Here is a 13929-nt window from a genome sequence, read left to right as displayed (position 1 = left end):
AAATCCCAGCCTAAGCCAGATGCCTACACAACTGATTCTGGCACTCAGGAAGCTGAGGCAGGAGGATCACCTGTTCAAAGCTAGTTTGAGAAACACAGTGAGACTGCCTTCAAACACCGAAGTCTGGGAATGCTTGCTAAGCAGGAGCATGGACCCATGACCAATCTCTACCATAGCAAAGAAACAAACAGAAACCAAACAAGCCCTAGTCTAGTGGGGTTCTCCAGAGAGATCTGACTACAGATCTGATTTCTATGTATCTATAAGGACCCCTATCCCTAAATGTCTTTAGGATATAAGGTTGTAGGTCAAGTGCTTTACATATCTTTATAAGATGTTTGCATTGATGATGCTTTTATTCCTATTTTTAAGTAAGGGCTATTATAGTCAGAGGTTTAATGATGCGAACAATATTGTACAGATAATTAAATGGTTAAACCAAATGACTTTAAAATATTGCTTCGGGCTGGGGGTTTAGCTTGCTGGCAGAGCATTAGATTAGTGTGCCCTGGGTTCAGTCCAAGAACACAAAAACATCACTTACTCACTCAGTCAATCAAACCAACCAACTAAAATTAGCTTGCTTCTAGAAAATTCTGTCCAGTTACTTGATGCCAAGTTACCTTCAGCCCATCTCCTGCCAGCAGCCAACACTTAGCTCCGTGTCAGCACTTGTCCACCTGAGATATGACTCCCACAAGGGGAATGACAGCTCAGGCCTGAACCTCTTGCTTGTCTCACAGTCTCACAAGGAGCATATGCCTTCCCAGGAGATGCGCAAAAATATCACCACCCTCACCCAGACGTCACGTTCATTCCCCGGCTGCCGGCTGACTTCCATGTTTCCTTATTTTAAACACACAGAAAAAACATTCCTCCTAATGGTGGTACTGACTCCTTTTGGAAAACAGCAAGCAAGCAAGTAAGGGATATCACCCAAAGTTCAAAAAGAAATGTTCCATCAGGACTTGGTGGTACACACCAGTAGTCCCAGCATTCAGGTGGCTTAAACAGGAGGATGGCCCACTCAGTATCAGCCTGGGCTACCTTGTGAGTCTGAGGCCAGGGAAGGCTACATAATGAGTCCTTGTCTCAAGTAAACAAAAACCCAAAGAAAATGTCCAAAAACCAATTATCAGACAAACAAACACACACACAAAAGGTAAAGCAAAACAAAACCCAGCAAAACCCATAACACCCCAAACAAAAACCAATTGTTTAGCTCAGCACATGCTAAACCTCTGGTGTGTCACCACCAGATCGAGGCGGTTTGCATCCTGAGTCCTCCTCGGTTCACTACACCCCAGAGCTACTCCGATACAGCATTAGTAGGAGCAACGGAGAGAAACATCACCTCTGAAACACACACCAGGAGGGAATCGAAAACTTCAATAAATAGGACTTGTAAAAGAGGTGGTGTTGAGTGGTACAGCTACTTATGAAAGGATCGGATTCCCTAACCCCATGCCCTCCATCAGACTATTTAAAGAAAGACTCAGGGTGGATCAGCAGCCTCCAGTGAGTTCCGACCCCTCTACTAAGCTCCCCAGAGCCTCCTCCACTCTTCACATTCAAGTTCATCCTGGGACACCATCTCCACCTGCGGGATGCTTCTAGGAGCACCTGCCTCTTACCTTCTCAAGCAGTGAGCAGGCGAACGCTACCCGCAGGTGTTCACCGGTGGCCTCCAGACACTTGATTTAACAGCAGATCAGAGAGTTTTAAGGTCCCCAGTTCCTTGTCTTCTCACACCCCAAACCCAGCAGCAATGGGAGCTCTAAAGAAAGGCATATCCACAGGGCTCTGCACCCCCTCTCCCCCACCCCCCCAGATCTATATATAACACCTCTGAAGTTGTCAGCCTAACGAGCCACTTTCTGGCAGACCCGTTGCCATGACAATGACTGCTAATGAGCCCAGTGCTGTGATTGGCATTGCTTGAAGGCTCCTCCACAAAGGACTTGCCAGCACATTCTTCCTTCCCCAACCATGTAGCCAGCTGGACATCCAGAAGTAGCAGGACATGGCTGGGAGCCGCTTGCAGGATTCAGACACTAGCAGTTAGTTCATTGCTAGCACACCCCAAGTAATCCTAAACGTGATGTCAGGAGTGGCCTCTACGGCCATTTCTGTAATCAGCAAGTTTCACAGGAGCAAAGGGACCCTAGGAAGACCAAGCCTCAGCTGGGCCAGGTGTATAATCTCAGTACCAGGAAGACCGAGGTTCAAGGCCAGCCTGGGCTACGCATTGAGACCCTTTCTCAAACAAACGAAAACAGATTAACTGGGCTATTCTTTTTGCTGGACACCTGTTCATGGCAGGAGGCAGCCCATGCAAAGCTAGTGTGGCCCTGCCTCGGACGACGATGTCACCAGCTTCAACTTTTGGTTTTACAAGAATGCTGGGCATCTTCTCTTTATCTCGTTTGTTGGTGAAGCTTCTGTTTCTTCGACTCTATCTATTCAGAAATTGCAAGTCACAGGAGAGGGTTGTGGAGGAAGTAGGGTACGCCTGAGGGTGGCACAGTGCATCTGAGAGTGGCAATTTCATAGCAATAGGCTGAACTCTGGAGGGGTGGTCTTCACGTTCTTCTGAAAGCCAGGAATTCGAGACTTGGCCAGAAGAAAGAGACCAGGAAGCTAACATCCCCACAAACAGGGAAACAAACTAAAAATGAGAGTCAGGAAGACAGTGATATACTCCTCTTGTTCACAGTTTAGTCTCAGCCCACCGCCCAGAACACTGGATAAGTAAGTGAATGAATGAATGAATGAATGAATGAATGAATGAATGAATGATGGGCCATGAAACAGAAAGGTAAGGTGAAATAAATCCTTTCTTCCTCAAGCTGCTTCTGGTTATGGCATTTTATCATAGCAAGAGAAACTCTTAAGCAAGAAAACCAGCAAGTGATTGCAGTTTTGTGGCTTAAACAAAAGAAACCCTGCCTCAACAAGGTGTAAGGCAAGAACTGACTCAGAAAACATGTTCTCTGACCTCCCTACACATACCCACACATAAGCACTGCACACACACGCACGCACACACATATACACACATGCACGCACATATACATACACACGTGCATGCACATAAGTACATGCATAATTAAAAATTGTTTATAGAATTAGGTTTGTAAGTTGTTTATATAGAGGGTGAGAATGTGTGACAATTACTTGAAGTAATACCAGAAGATATGAAGAGGCAAGAGAGTCAGAACTAGGCCTTTCCTTTCTATCTGCTCTGGTTTGCCCCCTAAAGTTTCATTCTCTGTAACCGCAGTTCCCTGGTGGAACAACTCTGAGAGGGGTAAGATGTTTAAAAGGTGGTTTAGATATATTCTCTCTCTCTCTCTCTCTCTCTCTCTCTCTCTCTCTCTCTCTCTCTCTCTCTCTCCCCCTCCTCCACACACACACACACACTCACACACACACATACACACACACACGCTCTTACACACAGACATTAATACACATACTCTCCCACACATTCATAGACACACTCACACACACTCTTACATATTCACACTCCTCACACGCTCATTTTCTCTCATACACACTCACCCACATTCACATACAGACACACACTCATATACTCACACATACACTCACACACACATACTCATACACACACTTATCCTCCACATGACTTCTCTCATCATGACTTAGCATAAGGCATTATCAGAATGGGAGTGCTGTTTCCAGACCTCCAAAACCATGAGCTAGATAAACCTCATTCTGTTTTCTTTATACAGAACCCGGTTACAACAGCACAAAATTAACTAAATGGGTTTCCTAGAAAAACATCCTTCTTCCATGGCACGGTGCTACCCACCAGTAATCCTAACACTTGGGTGGCTGAGGCAGGAGATTGCAAATTCAAGGCTAGCTAAGCTGATGGTTAAGCGACATGACACAGTGCATTCCTCCTATCTCAAACAACCCTCCGTGCTCTCCTGCTTCCTCCCACAAGGCCATCAGACACTGCTCAGTTGGCTTCTCTTTCATCCTTTGGTATCTGGTGTCTGATTGTCTCTTCCCTGAAGACTGAAGCCTCCTGACTACAGTTTCTACAGGGAATTCTCAGCCAAGAAATCCACTAAGGTTGGACAAGCTGATGCTAAGGGAAAATCCAGCAAGAAATTAGGGCTCTCTGAACACCTCAGTTTCCTCTTATATTTGCCTTCTGATTGTGTTGCCACAGCCAAGATCTCAGAAGGCTGTCTCCTGGGCTGGGGCTGGGTGAGCCTGCACCTTGTAGGTACCTCTAGTTGGTTCCTGTGTGGAAAGAGGTTGGAGCAGATACCCAAAGGCATAGGACCTGAGAGGAGAAGGCATTCAATACATACTCCTGAAAATAGAACTCCTCTAGCAGTAGGAGAGAACTCTTTCTCCATCTTGAAGCCTTTCCTGGGTGGGGGGGGGACCCAGAGGAAACTTGTCTACTGCTGCCATTTGTATAGTCCTGATGCTTCAAAACCATTTAAATAGGCAAGGCAGTCTGCTCCTGGAAGCCTGGTCCAGCTTCTGCATCTTAGCTGAGGAAACCTGTGTGATGTTACGCACGATTTTGTATTGTATGCATGTAAATTGTATTGTATGGATGTAATTGTATGCACTATTATGTAACAAAATAGCTTGAGGTGGTATTTAAAGAAGAAAGGTAACTTATTTGATCCATAATTTTCAAGGCCAGAGGATAGAGCATAGGGGTCATAACATAGTGGGGAGGCAGAAAGAGAAAGGTATGTATGCATGCAGAAGGGATCGAACTGAGCACGAGTCTTGGGTAAGAATTAACTTTAGAGAACTAACCTGCTCAGGGAGACAAGCATTAATCCCTTCCAGGGACCATGTCCCCATGCCAAAACAACCTTCCGCCTCTAAAGGTTTTCTTTCCTAAACATGTCCACACACATTATCAGATGAGCCTAATCGCATCTAAACCTTAGCACCAACTGTTAGCAGACTCCCCAGTTCCTAGCTGTGCAGATGGGCACATTCTCTTCTATCTCATACCCAGCAGCATCAGCAGACTGCCTCATTCTCACTGTCTACCTCCAGTTGCAGGTGACCCAAGCATTAGCAGGAACCACAGTGGCCCAGGCATAAAGTCAATGTTCCAAAATGTGTTCAAAGTGTGTGCTTTCTGTGGCCTTGGTCTCTTTATCTATAAAATGAGATTGTCATAGTCCCCTAAGATAAGGGTTTTAGAACCCAGGAGAAATCTTTCACAATAGAGCCCAAGGTCACTGCTGGACATGTTCAAAAGCATTTAAGTCTTCAGCTCAGCTTGCAAAAGCAGTAACCACTTAGACAAAAGCAGCAGAGACCTCCTGCCCAGGTATATGGGTGTTCACACAATTTTTTTTATTGTTACCTTTAAATTCATTTTGGTTTCTCACGAGGAAAAGGTTTCAGATGTTTTTATGTGTGTGTATGTATGTATGTATGTATGTATGTATGTATGTATGCATGCATGCATGCATATGACATCTGTCCACTTCCTCAGCCAAATCTGTCTTGGGGTTGGCGGGATAAAACAACACTATATGTAGAATGAGAGTATGGCTCTGTAGCAGTGCACCTGCCAAGCATCTTCAAAGGCCCTGGGTTCAAGTCCCCTCGATGCCCAAAACAAATTAAGAAACTCACGATAGAAACTGTACTCAAGTTGCCAATACAGTGAAGTGATGTCACAAATACTGTATGTGAGACACAAGACCAGCATACCAGACACAGGAGACTGCATCCACTACCCTGAGTCTGCACACAGAGACTCCGTGCTTTGGGCTTATTCTCTGCTCTGTTGATATTAATGGTCAATCAGTGCTTAAAAAAAAAAAAAGTCCCGTTTTGTTGTGCCAGCGTTCAGTGCTTTTCTTCTTGAGGTCAATGATCTTACAGAACAACCTAGATTTTCTGTCTCCAGCACTGTAGGGTAACTTTGAAGGACACTTTAGGGACTTTTTACTTGGTAGGGTAAAAATCTACCTTTGATTTCTGGCCAAAGAGAGCCTTGCCAACACTTAGCATTAGGGGATGAACAGTTAGACACTATACACGACCCACCCTGCCCTGCCAGCCCTTCTTTGTCATGAAATTTGCAATTCTCCAAAACAGACTTTTGCTGCTTCTGGACTTTTCTCAAGTTATTATGACTCTTTAAAAAAAATCCCATAATTCAATTTACTAAGCACTCTCTCCCATTAAAAAATGGATATAAGAAGGTCAGGCATATATACAAAAGCTAAAAATTGGGTTTCAAAGTAGAAAATAAGGAGGTTCTAGAGCCTGGGAAGAGTATAGGAAAGAGAGGGGTAGCAAGCAATATTAAGAAAATTCGGGGTGCAGCTGGGGGAGAAGTATGCCTTTTAATGGACCAGAGCACAGTATAACAGCTATGGTTGACAGCAATTAATTGAATATTTCAAAACAGCTGACAGAGAGGCTTTTTAACATTGCCCACACAAAGAAATGATATTCAGCTGAGTTGATGGATAGGCCAATCACTCTGATATGATCGTTAACATTATGCCCCATAAATATGGACAATTATGTGTCAATTATAGGAATGGCTCAGCAGGCAGAGGAGGACACCGATCAAGCCTGACAAGTGGAGTTCCAGCCCTGGGATTCTCAGAGTGGAAAGTCAGAACAGACTCTGGCACATTCTTCTGTCTTCCACCCGTGCTAGGACGTGTGTGTGTGTGTGTGTGTGTGTGTGTGTGTGTGTGTGTGTGTGTGTGTGCGTGTGTGTGTGTGTGTTGTGTGTGTGTGTGTGTGTGTGTGTGTGTATGTGTGTGTGTGTGTGTGTGTGTGTGTGTGTGTGTGTGTGTGTGTGTGTGTGTGTGTGTGTGTGTGTGTGTGTGTGTGTGTGTGTGTGTGTGTGTGTGTGTGTGTGTGTGTGTGTGTGTGTGTGTGTGTGCTTGTGTGTGTGTGCTTGTGTGTGTGTATGTGTGTGCTTGTGTGTGTGCGTGCTTGTGTATGTGTGTGTGTGCGTGCGTGTGTGTATGTGTGTGTGTATGTATGTGTGTATGTGTGTGTGTAACACACATAAGCACACACACACACACACAGAGGCATGCTGTGCATAAAATAAAGTGTAATTATTTGTAAAGTTAATGCACCAAATAGGAAGCTAGAGGGATGTCTTGATGGTTAACAGCACATACTGCTCTTGTAGAGCACTCAGGCTCAGTTCCCAGGACTCACTGTGGGCAGCTCACAAACTCTAGCTCTGGAGATCCAACATCCTTTTCTGTCCTTTGACGGCGCTTATACTCATATGTAAGTAACCACCACCTTCATGTATACATATAAAATATAATAATGAAATCCTTTTAAAAAGCATTAACAATAACCATAATCCAAGATGTTGCGAATTAAGAAAGACAGTTGAAGGCTGCCTTTTTTTTTATCCCCATTGGCCACAGGCTTAACATTGCATGCAAAGCAGCTGCCCACTGGAAAGGAACTTCAAGGGCAGGGGACTGCCCTGTCCCTGCAGATGCTCTGGGCACAAAAGGGGGCTTCTTCGGGGAGCCAGTGCCATTTTCGCGACAGGCCAACTGTGCCTCATTAGGGAATAAAGGTGGGTGCTGCTGCCTGCCAGCTGTGGCTGCCATCCAGCTGGCCTGACTTTGTGGTCACTTCTTGTGGGCTGCAGCAGCCCACAGGCACCGAAAGAAAGCGGAAGTAGCCAGTCTCACCATGGAGACGCGTTCTAGTTACTCTGCAGTGCCAACTGCTTGTGCTCACGGCCGTTTTGTTCCAAGATGCCTGACTCCCCTAATTGGTTCTGAAAAGCTAGCCCGCAGGGAGATGAAAGCCGATGGACAGTTTCCAGGGTCAGTCAAGGTGTGAGCCTACCGACCCCTCGTGGCAAAGCTGTTGGATCCACCGATAGAGAGACAGGAGAACCAGACAGACCATAACTGCCAAGACCTTGCCACGGAGGACACACCACCACACCATAGCAACATGCAAGATGCACACCAGAATGCGAGCTGTGCTCCCAGGGGGCCTTGTTTGAAGCTGTAGCAGCCTTGTTTTGAGATCTTAAGCAACCCGCCTCATCTCTGTTGGGAGGGCCTTGATTTCTTCATCTCTCAAATGTGGAAGTTGGACCAGATGGTCTGCGAGGGCTTATTTTGAACAGAGAGCATCTAATGCTCAATGATTCTAAATGCTAGAATGTCTGTTTTAAGGATGTGCCATTTGTGTGAAGGGGGGGGGGGAGTCCTATTCATGTATAGCCATGTGACTCAGAATCATGGTCCTCTTCTTTTTTTTTTTTTTGGAGCTGGGGACCGAACCCAGGGCCTTGCGCTTCCTAGGCAAGCGCTCTACCGCTGAGCTAAATCCCCAACCCCCATGGTCCTCTTCTTAAACACTGCCTGTGCCCAGCCTCTTAGGATCGCATCTATCACTACACAGAGTTCTGTCCTAATAGGCCTGGGTCTACCCCTTCCCTGTGGAAGCCACTCTCAAGGACTCAGCTCTGTCTGCCCTGCAAACTGTTTTCTCCCCTGGTATCCTGGGCTTCTTCTGTCTCTGTTCCTATCAATGTGTCGCCAGGAGCCAAAGTCATCTGTACACACGCTAGGCAGGCTCCAGGAGAGCTTGTCATCTAAGAAATGAGCACACACAGTTAGCCCTTTGCATTACACCCCAGACACGGTCCATTCAACGTAGGCACACCCCAACAGCGATCCTGCACCCCCATGTCCCACATTGCTACAAGCTGGCCTTGAACCCTTCCTAGCTCTCAGCACACCAGTGCACATGCTCTCTGTGGATCCTCCTTTCCTCCTCAGTCCCGACCAGGCCCAGCAGCATCTCCATAGCATGCCATAGTCCGATCCTGAGCATTCTTTGCTTGGTTGTAACATGATGGTCTAGCCTGTGGTCTTCCCCGCAGTTACTCTCCAAGGGTTGCCCTCTGAACTAGCATCACACATGTCCTTTGGGAGATAGCTAAAAATGTAGAGTCCTAGTCTGGCCCCAGCACTAGATCTGTGGCCCCCCTGGACCATTCAGACACCTGTTTGTTATTATAAAGCCCCCTTATACATATTCTTGGGAGGTCAAGGATCCCAGGTAGAGAGCACTCTTGGATAGCGAGTACTACTGTCTTCTCCTGGTCCCAGTTCAGGCTTCTAGAAAACAATGTTCAAATCAGGGGTGCTTAGTGGCCCAGCGAGGTGGAGGAAGATTCCATGCAGGGATTGGCATGTGAACTGGACCTCACAGCCATAGAACAAGTCAGTGGGGGTGGGGGTGGGGTCCTACAAAGCCTACGTTAAGGAAGGCGACATCCAGGCTCAGGGATCAGAAGAACAAAGTTTTCTATCCCCATATCTCAGAAAAGCTTCCACTGCCAAACTGAAAGGAGGCATATGCCAATCTGGAAAGTGAGTTAGATGTCACTGGTACCTAACGACCATCTGGGGAGCTAAGACACCCAAAGATTCCCCTTACCTTACCGTCATGCGCAGATTCACCGTACTTCCCTAGATCCTGCACCTCAGAACTTTCCTGGTAAATCTGGGGCATGGGGGAGATGCCAGATGGGCAGGAAGAAGTCATGCTTTATATTTAGAAAAAATATAATATATAATATATATAGCAAAAGGAGAATGGTGAAAATGTATAAATAACCCACATTGGCTCTCTTCTCCATCACATGCCTTTAACTACCTGTGTCAGGTGAGCCTTCCCTCTCCAAATACTCCTCCTTCCATCTTTCCACGCAACTCCTCACCCCTACCCCCACCCCTGTCATTTACACCTGGCCCACACCTCCTCTTTCTGCACTTGTCTTGGGCACATGTTCCGTCCTGACACAGGGTCCACGGACCTTCCAGACTCACCAGGTACTGCCCCATCTCACAGAGTTTTCAGAATATCCTCTCTGAGCTATTAAAGGCATTTTCACAACAGACAGAAAGGATAGGTCAAGCATACTTCTGCAGGAGTGGCTCTTACCATGAGTACGCAGCTGGTCCTTAAGGGGAGTTGCTATGGAAGAGGTGCCAGGGCCGGTCTGAAGCCTCAGCCTCAGGACTGGGCTCCGGGCAACTTGCTCTGCATGGCACCCTCTGGGGAAAGTGTGGCTGAAGCAAGCAGCTGCCTCAGGGTCAGTGCGCTGAGCACCCTGGGGGATGTTCCTGTGGCTTTTCTCATCACTGACATCTCTGTTCTTTCACAAAGAACCCACTACATTGCACAGTTCCTCCCAAATCTGCTCCCGTGCCTGTTGGGAAATCAACAGCCCATGCACGCCTTTCCAGATACAATTTCTAGAGGACTTCCCCTCCCACCCCCGTTCTCAGCTTAAAAAAAATTGGCTGAGGTCAAAGCATACAATGGCCAAGCCTGTGTCACTGACCAGATGACTCCCACCCTGAGGCCTATGAACAAGGGCACCTTTGTCTACTGCATTTTCAGCAGGACTCCCTGGGCCTGCCTTATCCCTGCTGGGAGAAGTTTCAGCCAACTTCTTCCCAAACCTAAGTTAGGGCTCTGACTTGGGCCTGGCTCCAGCTGTGTGAACCCAAGGCCTGATAAAAGCCAGTACGAAAAGAATGGAGAATTTCCAGAAAGAACAATTGTGTGAAACTAATCTCTGGCCTTGGCTTTCCATCTGTGCTCTCTATCACGAAGAGCGGTTAGTGAAGACAGGGCTGGGCCCAAGAGCAACACAGTATCTACCAGTTATATAGGTTAGGTAAGAACCTGGATCCCCAGTGAATCTGATATCCTGTTTAAAAGCTTTCTGGAGGCGGGGGGAGTCACCTCTGTGGGGAGAATGCTTGCTGAGCTGGCATGAGAACATAAACTTGGATCCCCAGAGCTCAAAAACAACAAAACAAAACAAAACAACAACAACCAAATACCCACAGTAGACTACATCTATAACCACAGAGGTTCTAGGCAAGACAGAGGACAGAAAGGGAAGCTGGAAGCTCCTGGAAGCTTGTGGGCCAGGTAGCCTAAGGTACGGAAGGACAATCAAGAGATAACATCTCAAAGGAGGTGAAAGGCAAAGACTCGAAGCTCAGCTCATCCTCTGACTTCTACGGGCATGCCATGACACACAGATGGCTGCATTCACACATGTACACACACACACACACACACACACACAAACACATATGTACACATACACACACACATATACATACAGATGCACACATAGACAAACAAATGACCACAAGCCTTTTGAAGCCACTGCAGCTCTTAAATCATATATTTCTGTGTTTACTTTCTGTCACAATCTCTGGGATTTTAGCAGCTGATTGTTTTTTTCTGTGCTAAGACTCGAATTCAGGGCCTTCTGTGTGCTACACGAGCATTCTGCCAAGAAGCTGCAGTCCCTGGCTGGTCTTTTTTTTTTTTTCTTTTTTTTTTTTTTCCGAGCTGGGGACCTAACCCAGGGCCTTGCGCTTCCTAGACAAGCGCTCTACTGCTGAGCTAAATCCCCAACGCCCCTGCCTGGTCTTTTATATAGAATTATATAACTCAGGTTACCACCCAGCGAGCAGCATCTCTGTGGTGCTGTCACACTGCTCTGAGATCTCAGGCAAGGCAGGTAGGCTTCAGGGTGTCTTTTCCAGATGTTAAGTAGAGACATTCGAGTATCTTTCTAAATGGTTGCAGGAATGAAAAGGGGAGATAAAGCGGCACTCTGCGCCGTGAGGACTCTACGTGCCCTCCGTAAGGGCTGCAGCCATGTTGTTGCTCTCACGGTGGCTGAGAGCATAAGAGACAGGCAGCTGTCCCTGAGCACAAGAAAACATCTATATTTGATAATGAAAAGCAAAGAAGCCGAGTGAAAAACCAGCAGAGGTCGTCCTGCCAAGGTCAGATGAGTGACCTCTAAGGAGACAAGGAGATGCTTGACGTCCCGGAAATGTTAGGAAAATGCAAATCGCAACCACAGGGAGTGGTCACCTGCATCCCTTGGGATTGGCTACATGTTTTTTTTTTTAAGAACAATACTGTGAAGGTGTAGAAAAATTGAAAACCCTTGAGCATTTCTGGTGCAAAATAGTAGTGTTCTTATGAAAAACAGCACAGCTACTTTCTTTAAGACTTAAACAGAGTCAGCATAAGATCCAGTCCCCCTACTTGTGGGCATATACTCCAAGGAGCTGAAAGCAAGGTTTTGAAGAGCTATTTATACATTCTTGTTCATGACAAAAAGTAGTCCAAGTGTCCATTGATAGATAAATCTATAAACAACAAAGAACAGGTTGTTTAGGGTCTGGGGAGATGGTCTAGTTGTCAATGTAACTGTTACGCAGCCACGAGGACCCGAGTTTGGATCCACAGCATTGACATGAAAAGCTGGGCATGGTCACATATGTCTGTAACCTTAGTACTAAGGGAGTGGGGGCAGGGCATGAGCAGAGGCAGGCAGAACCCCTAAGGCTGCTGGTTAGCCAGTCTAGCCAATCAGAGAGCTCTAGGTGTAAAGACCATATCTCAAAAAGTAAGATGGAGAACAATTGAAGCACACACACACACACACACACACACACACACACACACACACGGCATATGCTGTAGTCATGACCTTTAAACTCAGCACTCAATCTGAGTAAGGTACCCTTGAGGGAATCCTATATCTCATGTGATTGAATATCTTAATAAATCAAGGGGAATTCGATCTCCATCTCTGATTACTAGAGGCGAAAACACCAGCTCTTGAGATGGAGCAAGAAGGAAGAGTGGAAAGAGGGTAACTGTGCACAGCTGTACACAACTGGAGTGGCCAGCAGGAGCAAGGGCTGATATGATAGGGAGGAGGGGCTGAGGGCAGTGGTTCAGTTCCTGGTGAAAAAGAGGCAGGAAGGAGTGAGATGAGGAGATCAGTGAGGTCACTGGAGACATAAGATCACCAGAGCTAGGAGACACAGACCTGAGCACAGTGTGCAAGCCTGTAATCCCAACACTTGGAGGCTAAGGCAGGAGGATTGTTTCCAGGCCAGCATGAAGTATAGAACAAGCATTGTCCTGATGGTGGTGGCGGCAGCGGCGGTGGTGGTAATAGTGCCACCCTGAGAACCTGAGTTTAGTGTCTGAGGCACAATCTCAAGCAGAGACAACAGACTCCAAGGGTTATCTTTTGACTCCTACAAGTGTCAAGGCATGTGGCCATGCCTTTATGAAAGAAAAGAAAAGAAAACAACAAAAACCCCAGTAAATGTAACTTTAAAAATTAAACAAACTCAGTGACAACAAGAAAAAGCCCTGTGTCTGTCAAGTGGTTGAAACAGGCCACAAGGAGGAGAGCCCTGTCTGGAAGTAGGACCCCACTGGCAGTATAGGAGAGAGGGTTGGTGGGGAACTCAAGCTCTTAGCTTTGTGGCACAAATGCACATAGAGAATCATGGTGCTTCCCTATTCTTCGAAGTGGGCTCTACCCTCTGCTGCTAAAAGCAAAATTGCATTTGGACATGTATGGAAACACCTTTTCCAGTTCTTCAAGTATCATGGAATCGCAATGACCCTGGAAGCTTCTTAAGTACCATCTTGGCTCTGTGTTACACAGAGAAGCAGATACATTCTCAAGCAATAGCATACCACTGACCACACAGAGACATGGCTGACCCTGCGAATCCAATATGGCCACCAGCTCACAGACAGATATCTCTCTGGGCCTCTGTAAAGCAGGACACATGTTCTGACCTGGGATAAGCAGAACACATTAGCCCTGAAGACTTTATCCTTCAGGATTCTCCTCAGCTAATCTCTCAGGATCTGAAAGACTCCTGTGTAATGTGGTTAATCATAACAGGGTAATGGATTCTGAGTTTCGTCTGGGAAATCACTTGAGTTTTATTAATGGTCCTCTTCTCTTAAAGGTTGATGGTGAGAAACAAAGTAATGAGCTCTCTCCATTTGGCACCTGTAATCATG

At 46.5% G+C, this 13929-nt stretch overlaps 1 protein-coding gene across 3 annotated transcripts in view; it reads right to left on the bottom strand.

Moving 5' to 3' along the window:
- The window catches only part of Gas7 (growth arrest specific 7), a 227564-nt gene that overhangs the window by 84059 nt on the left and 129576 nt on the right, over positions 1-13929 (bottom strand). The window contains exon 1 of one of the 3 annotated variants that reach the window (XM_032913744.1): positions 1635-1802. The exons of the other annotated variants lie outside the window; for them this stretch is intronic. The gene's annotated coding sequence lies outside the window, so the exon portion shown is untranslated. Of the gene's footprint in view, positions 1-1634; positions 1803-13929 lie in introns of those variants that run through there. 3 annotated transcript variants of the gene reach the window in all.

This window comes from Rattus rattus, chromosome 9 (genome assembly GCF_011064425.1).
Source record: "Rattus rattus isolate New Zealand chromosome 9, Rrattus_CSIRO_v1, whole genome shotgun sequence".
Taxonomy (NCBI): domain Eukaryota; kingdom Metazoa; phylum Chordata; class Mammalia; order Rodentia; family Muridae; genus Rattus; species Rattus rattus.
The sequence above is the reverse complement of the archived record's forward strand: the minus strand, read 5'-3'. Positions and strand labels throughout refer to the sequence as shown.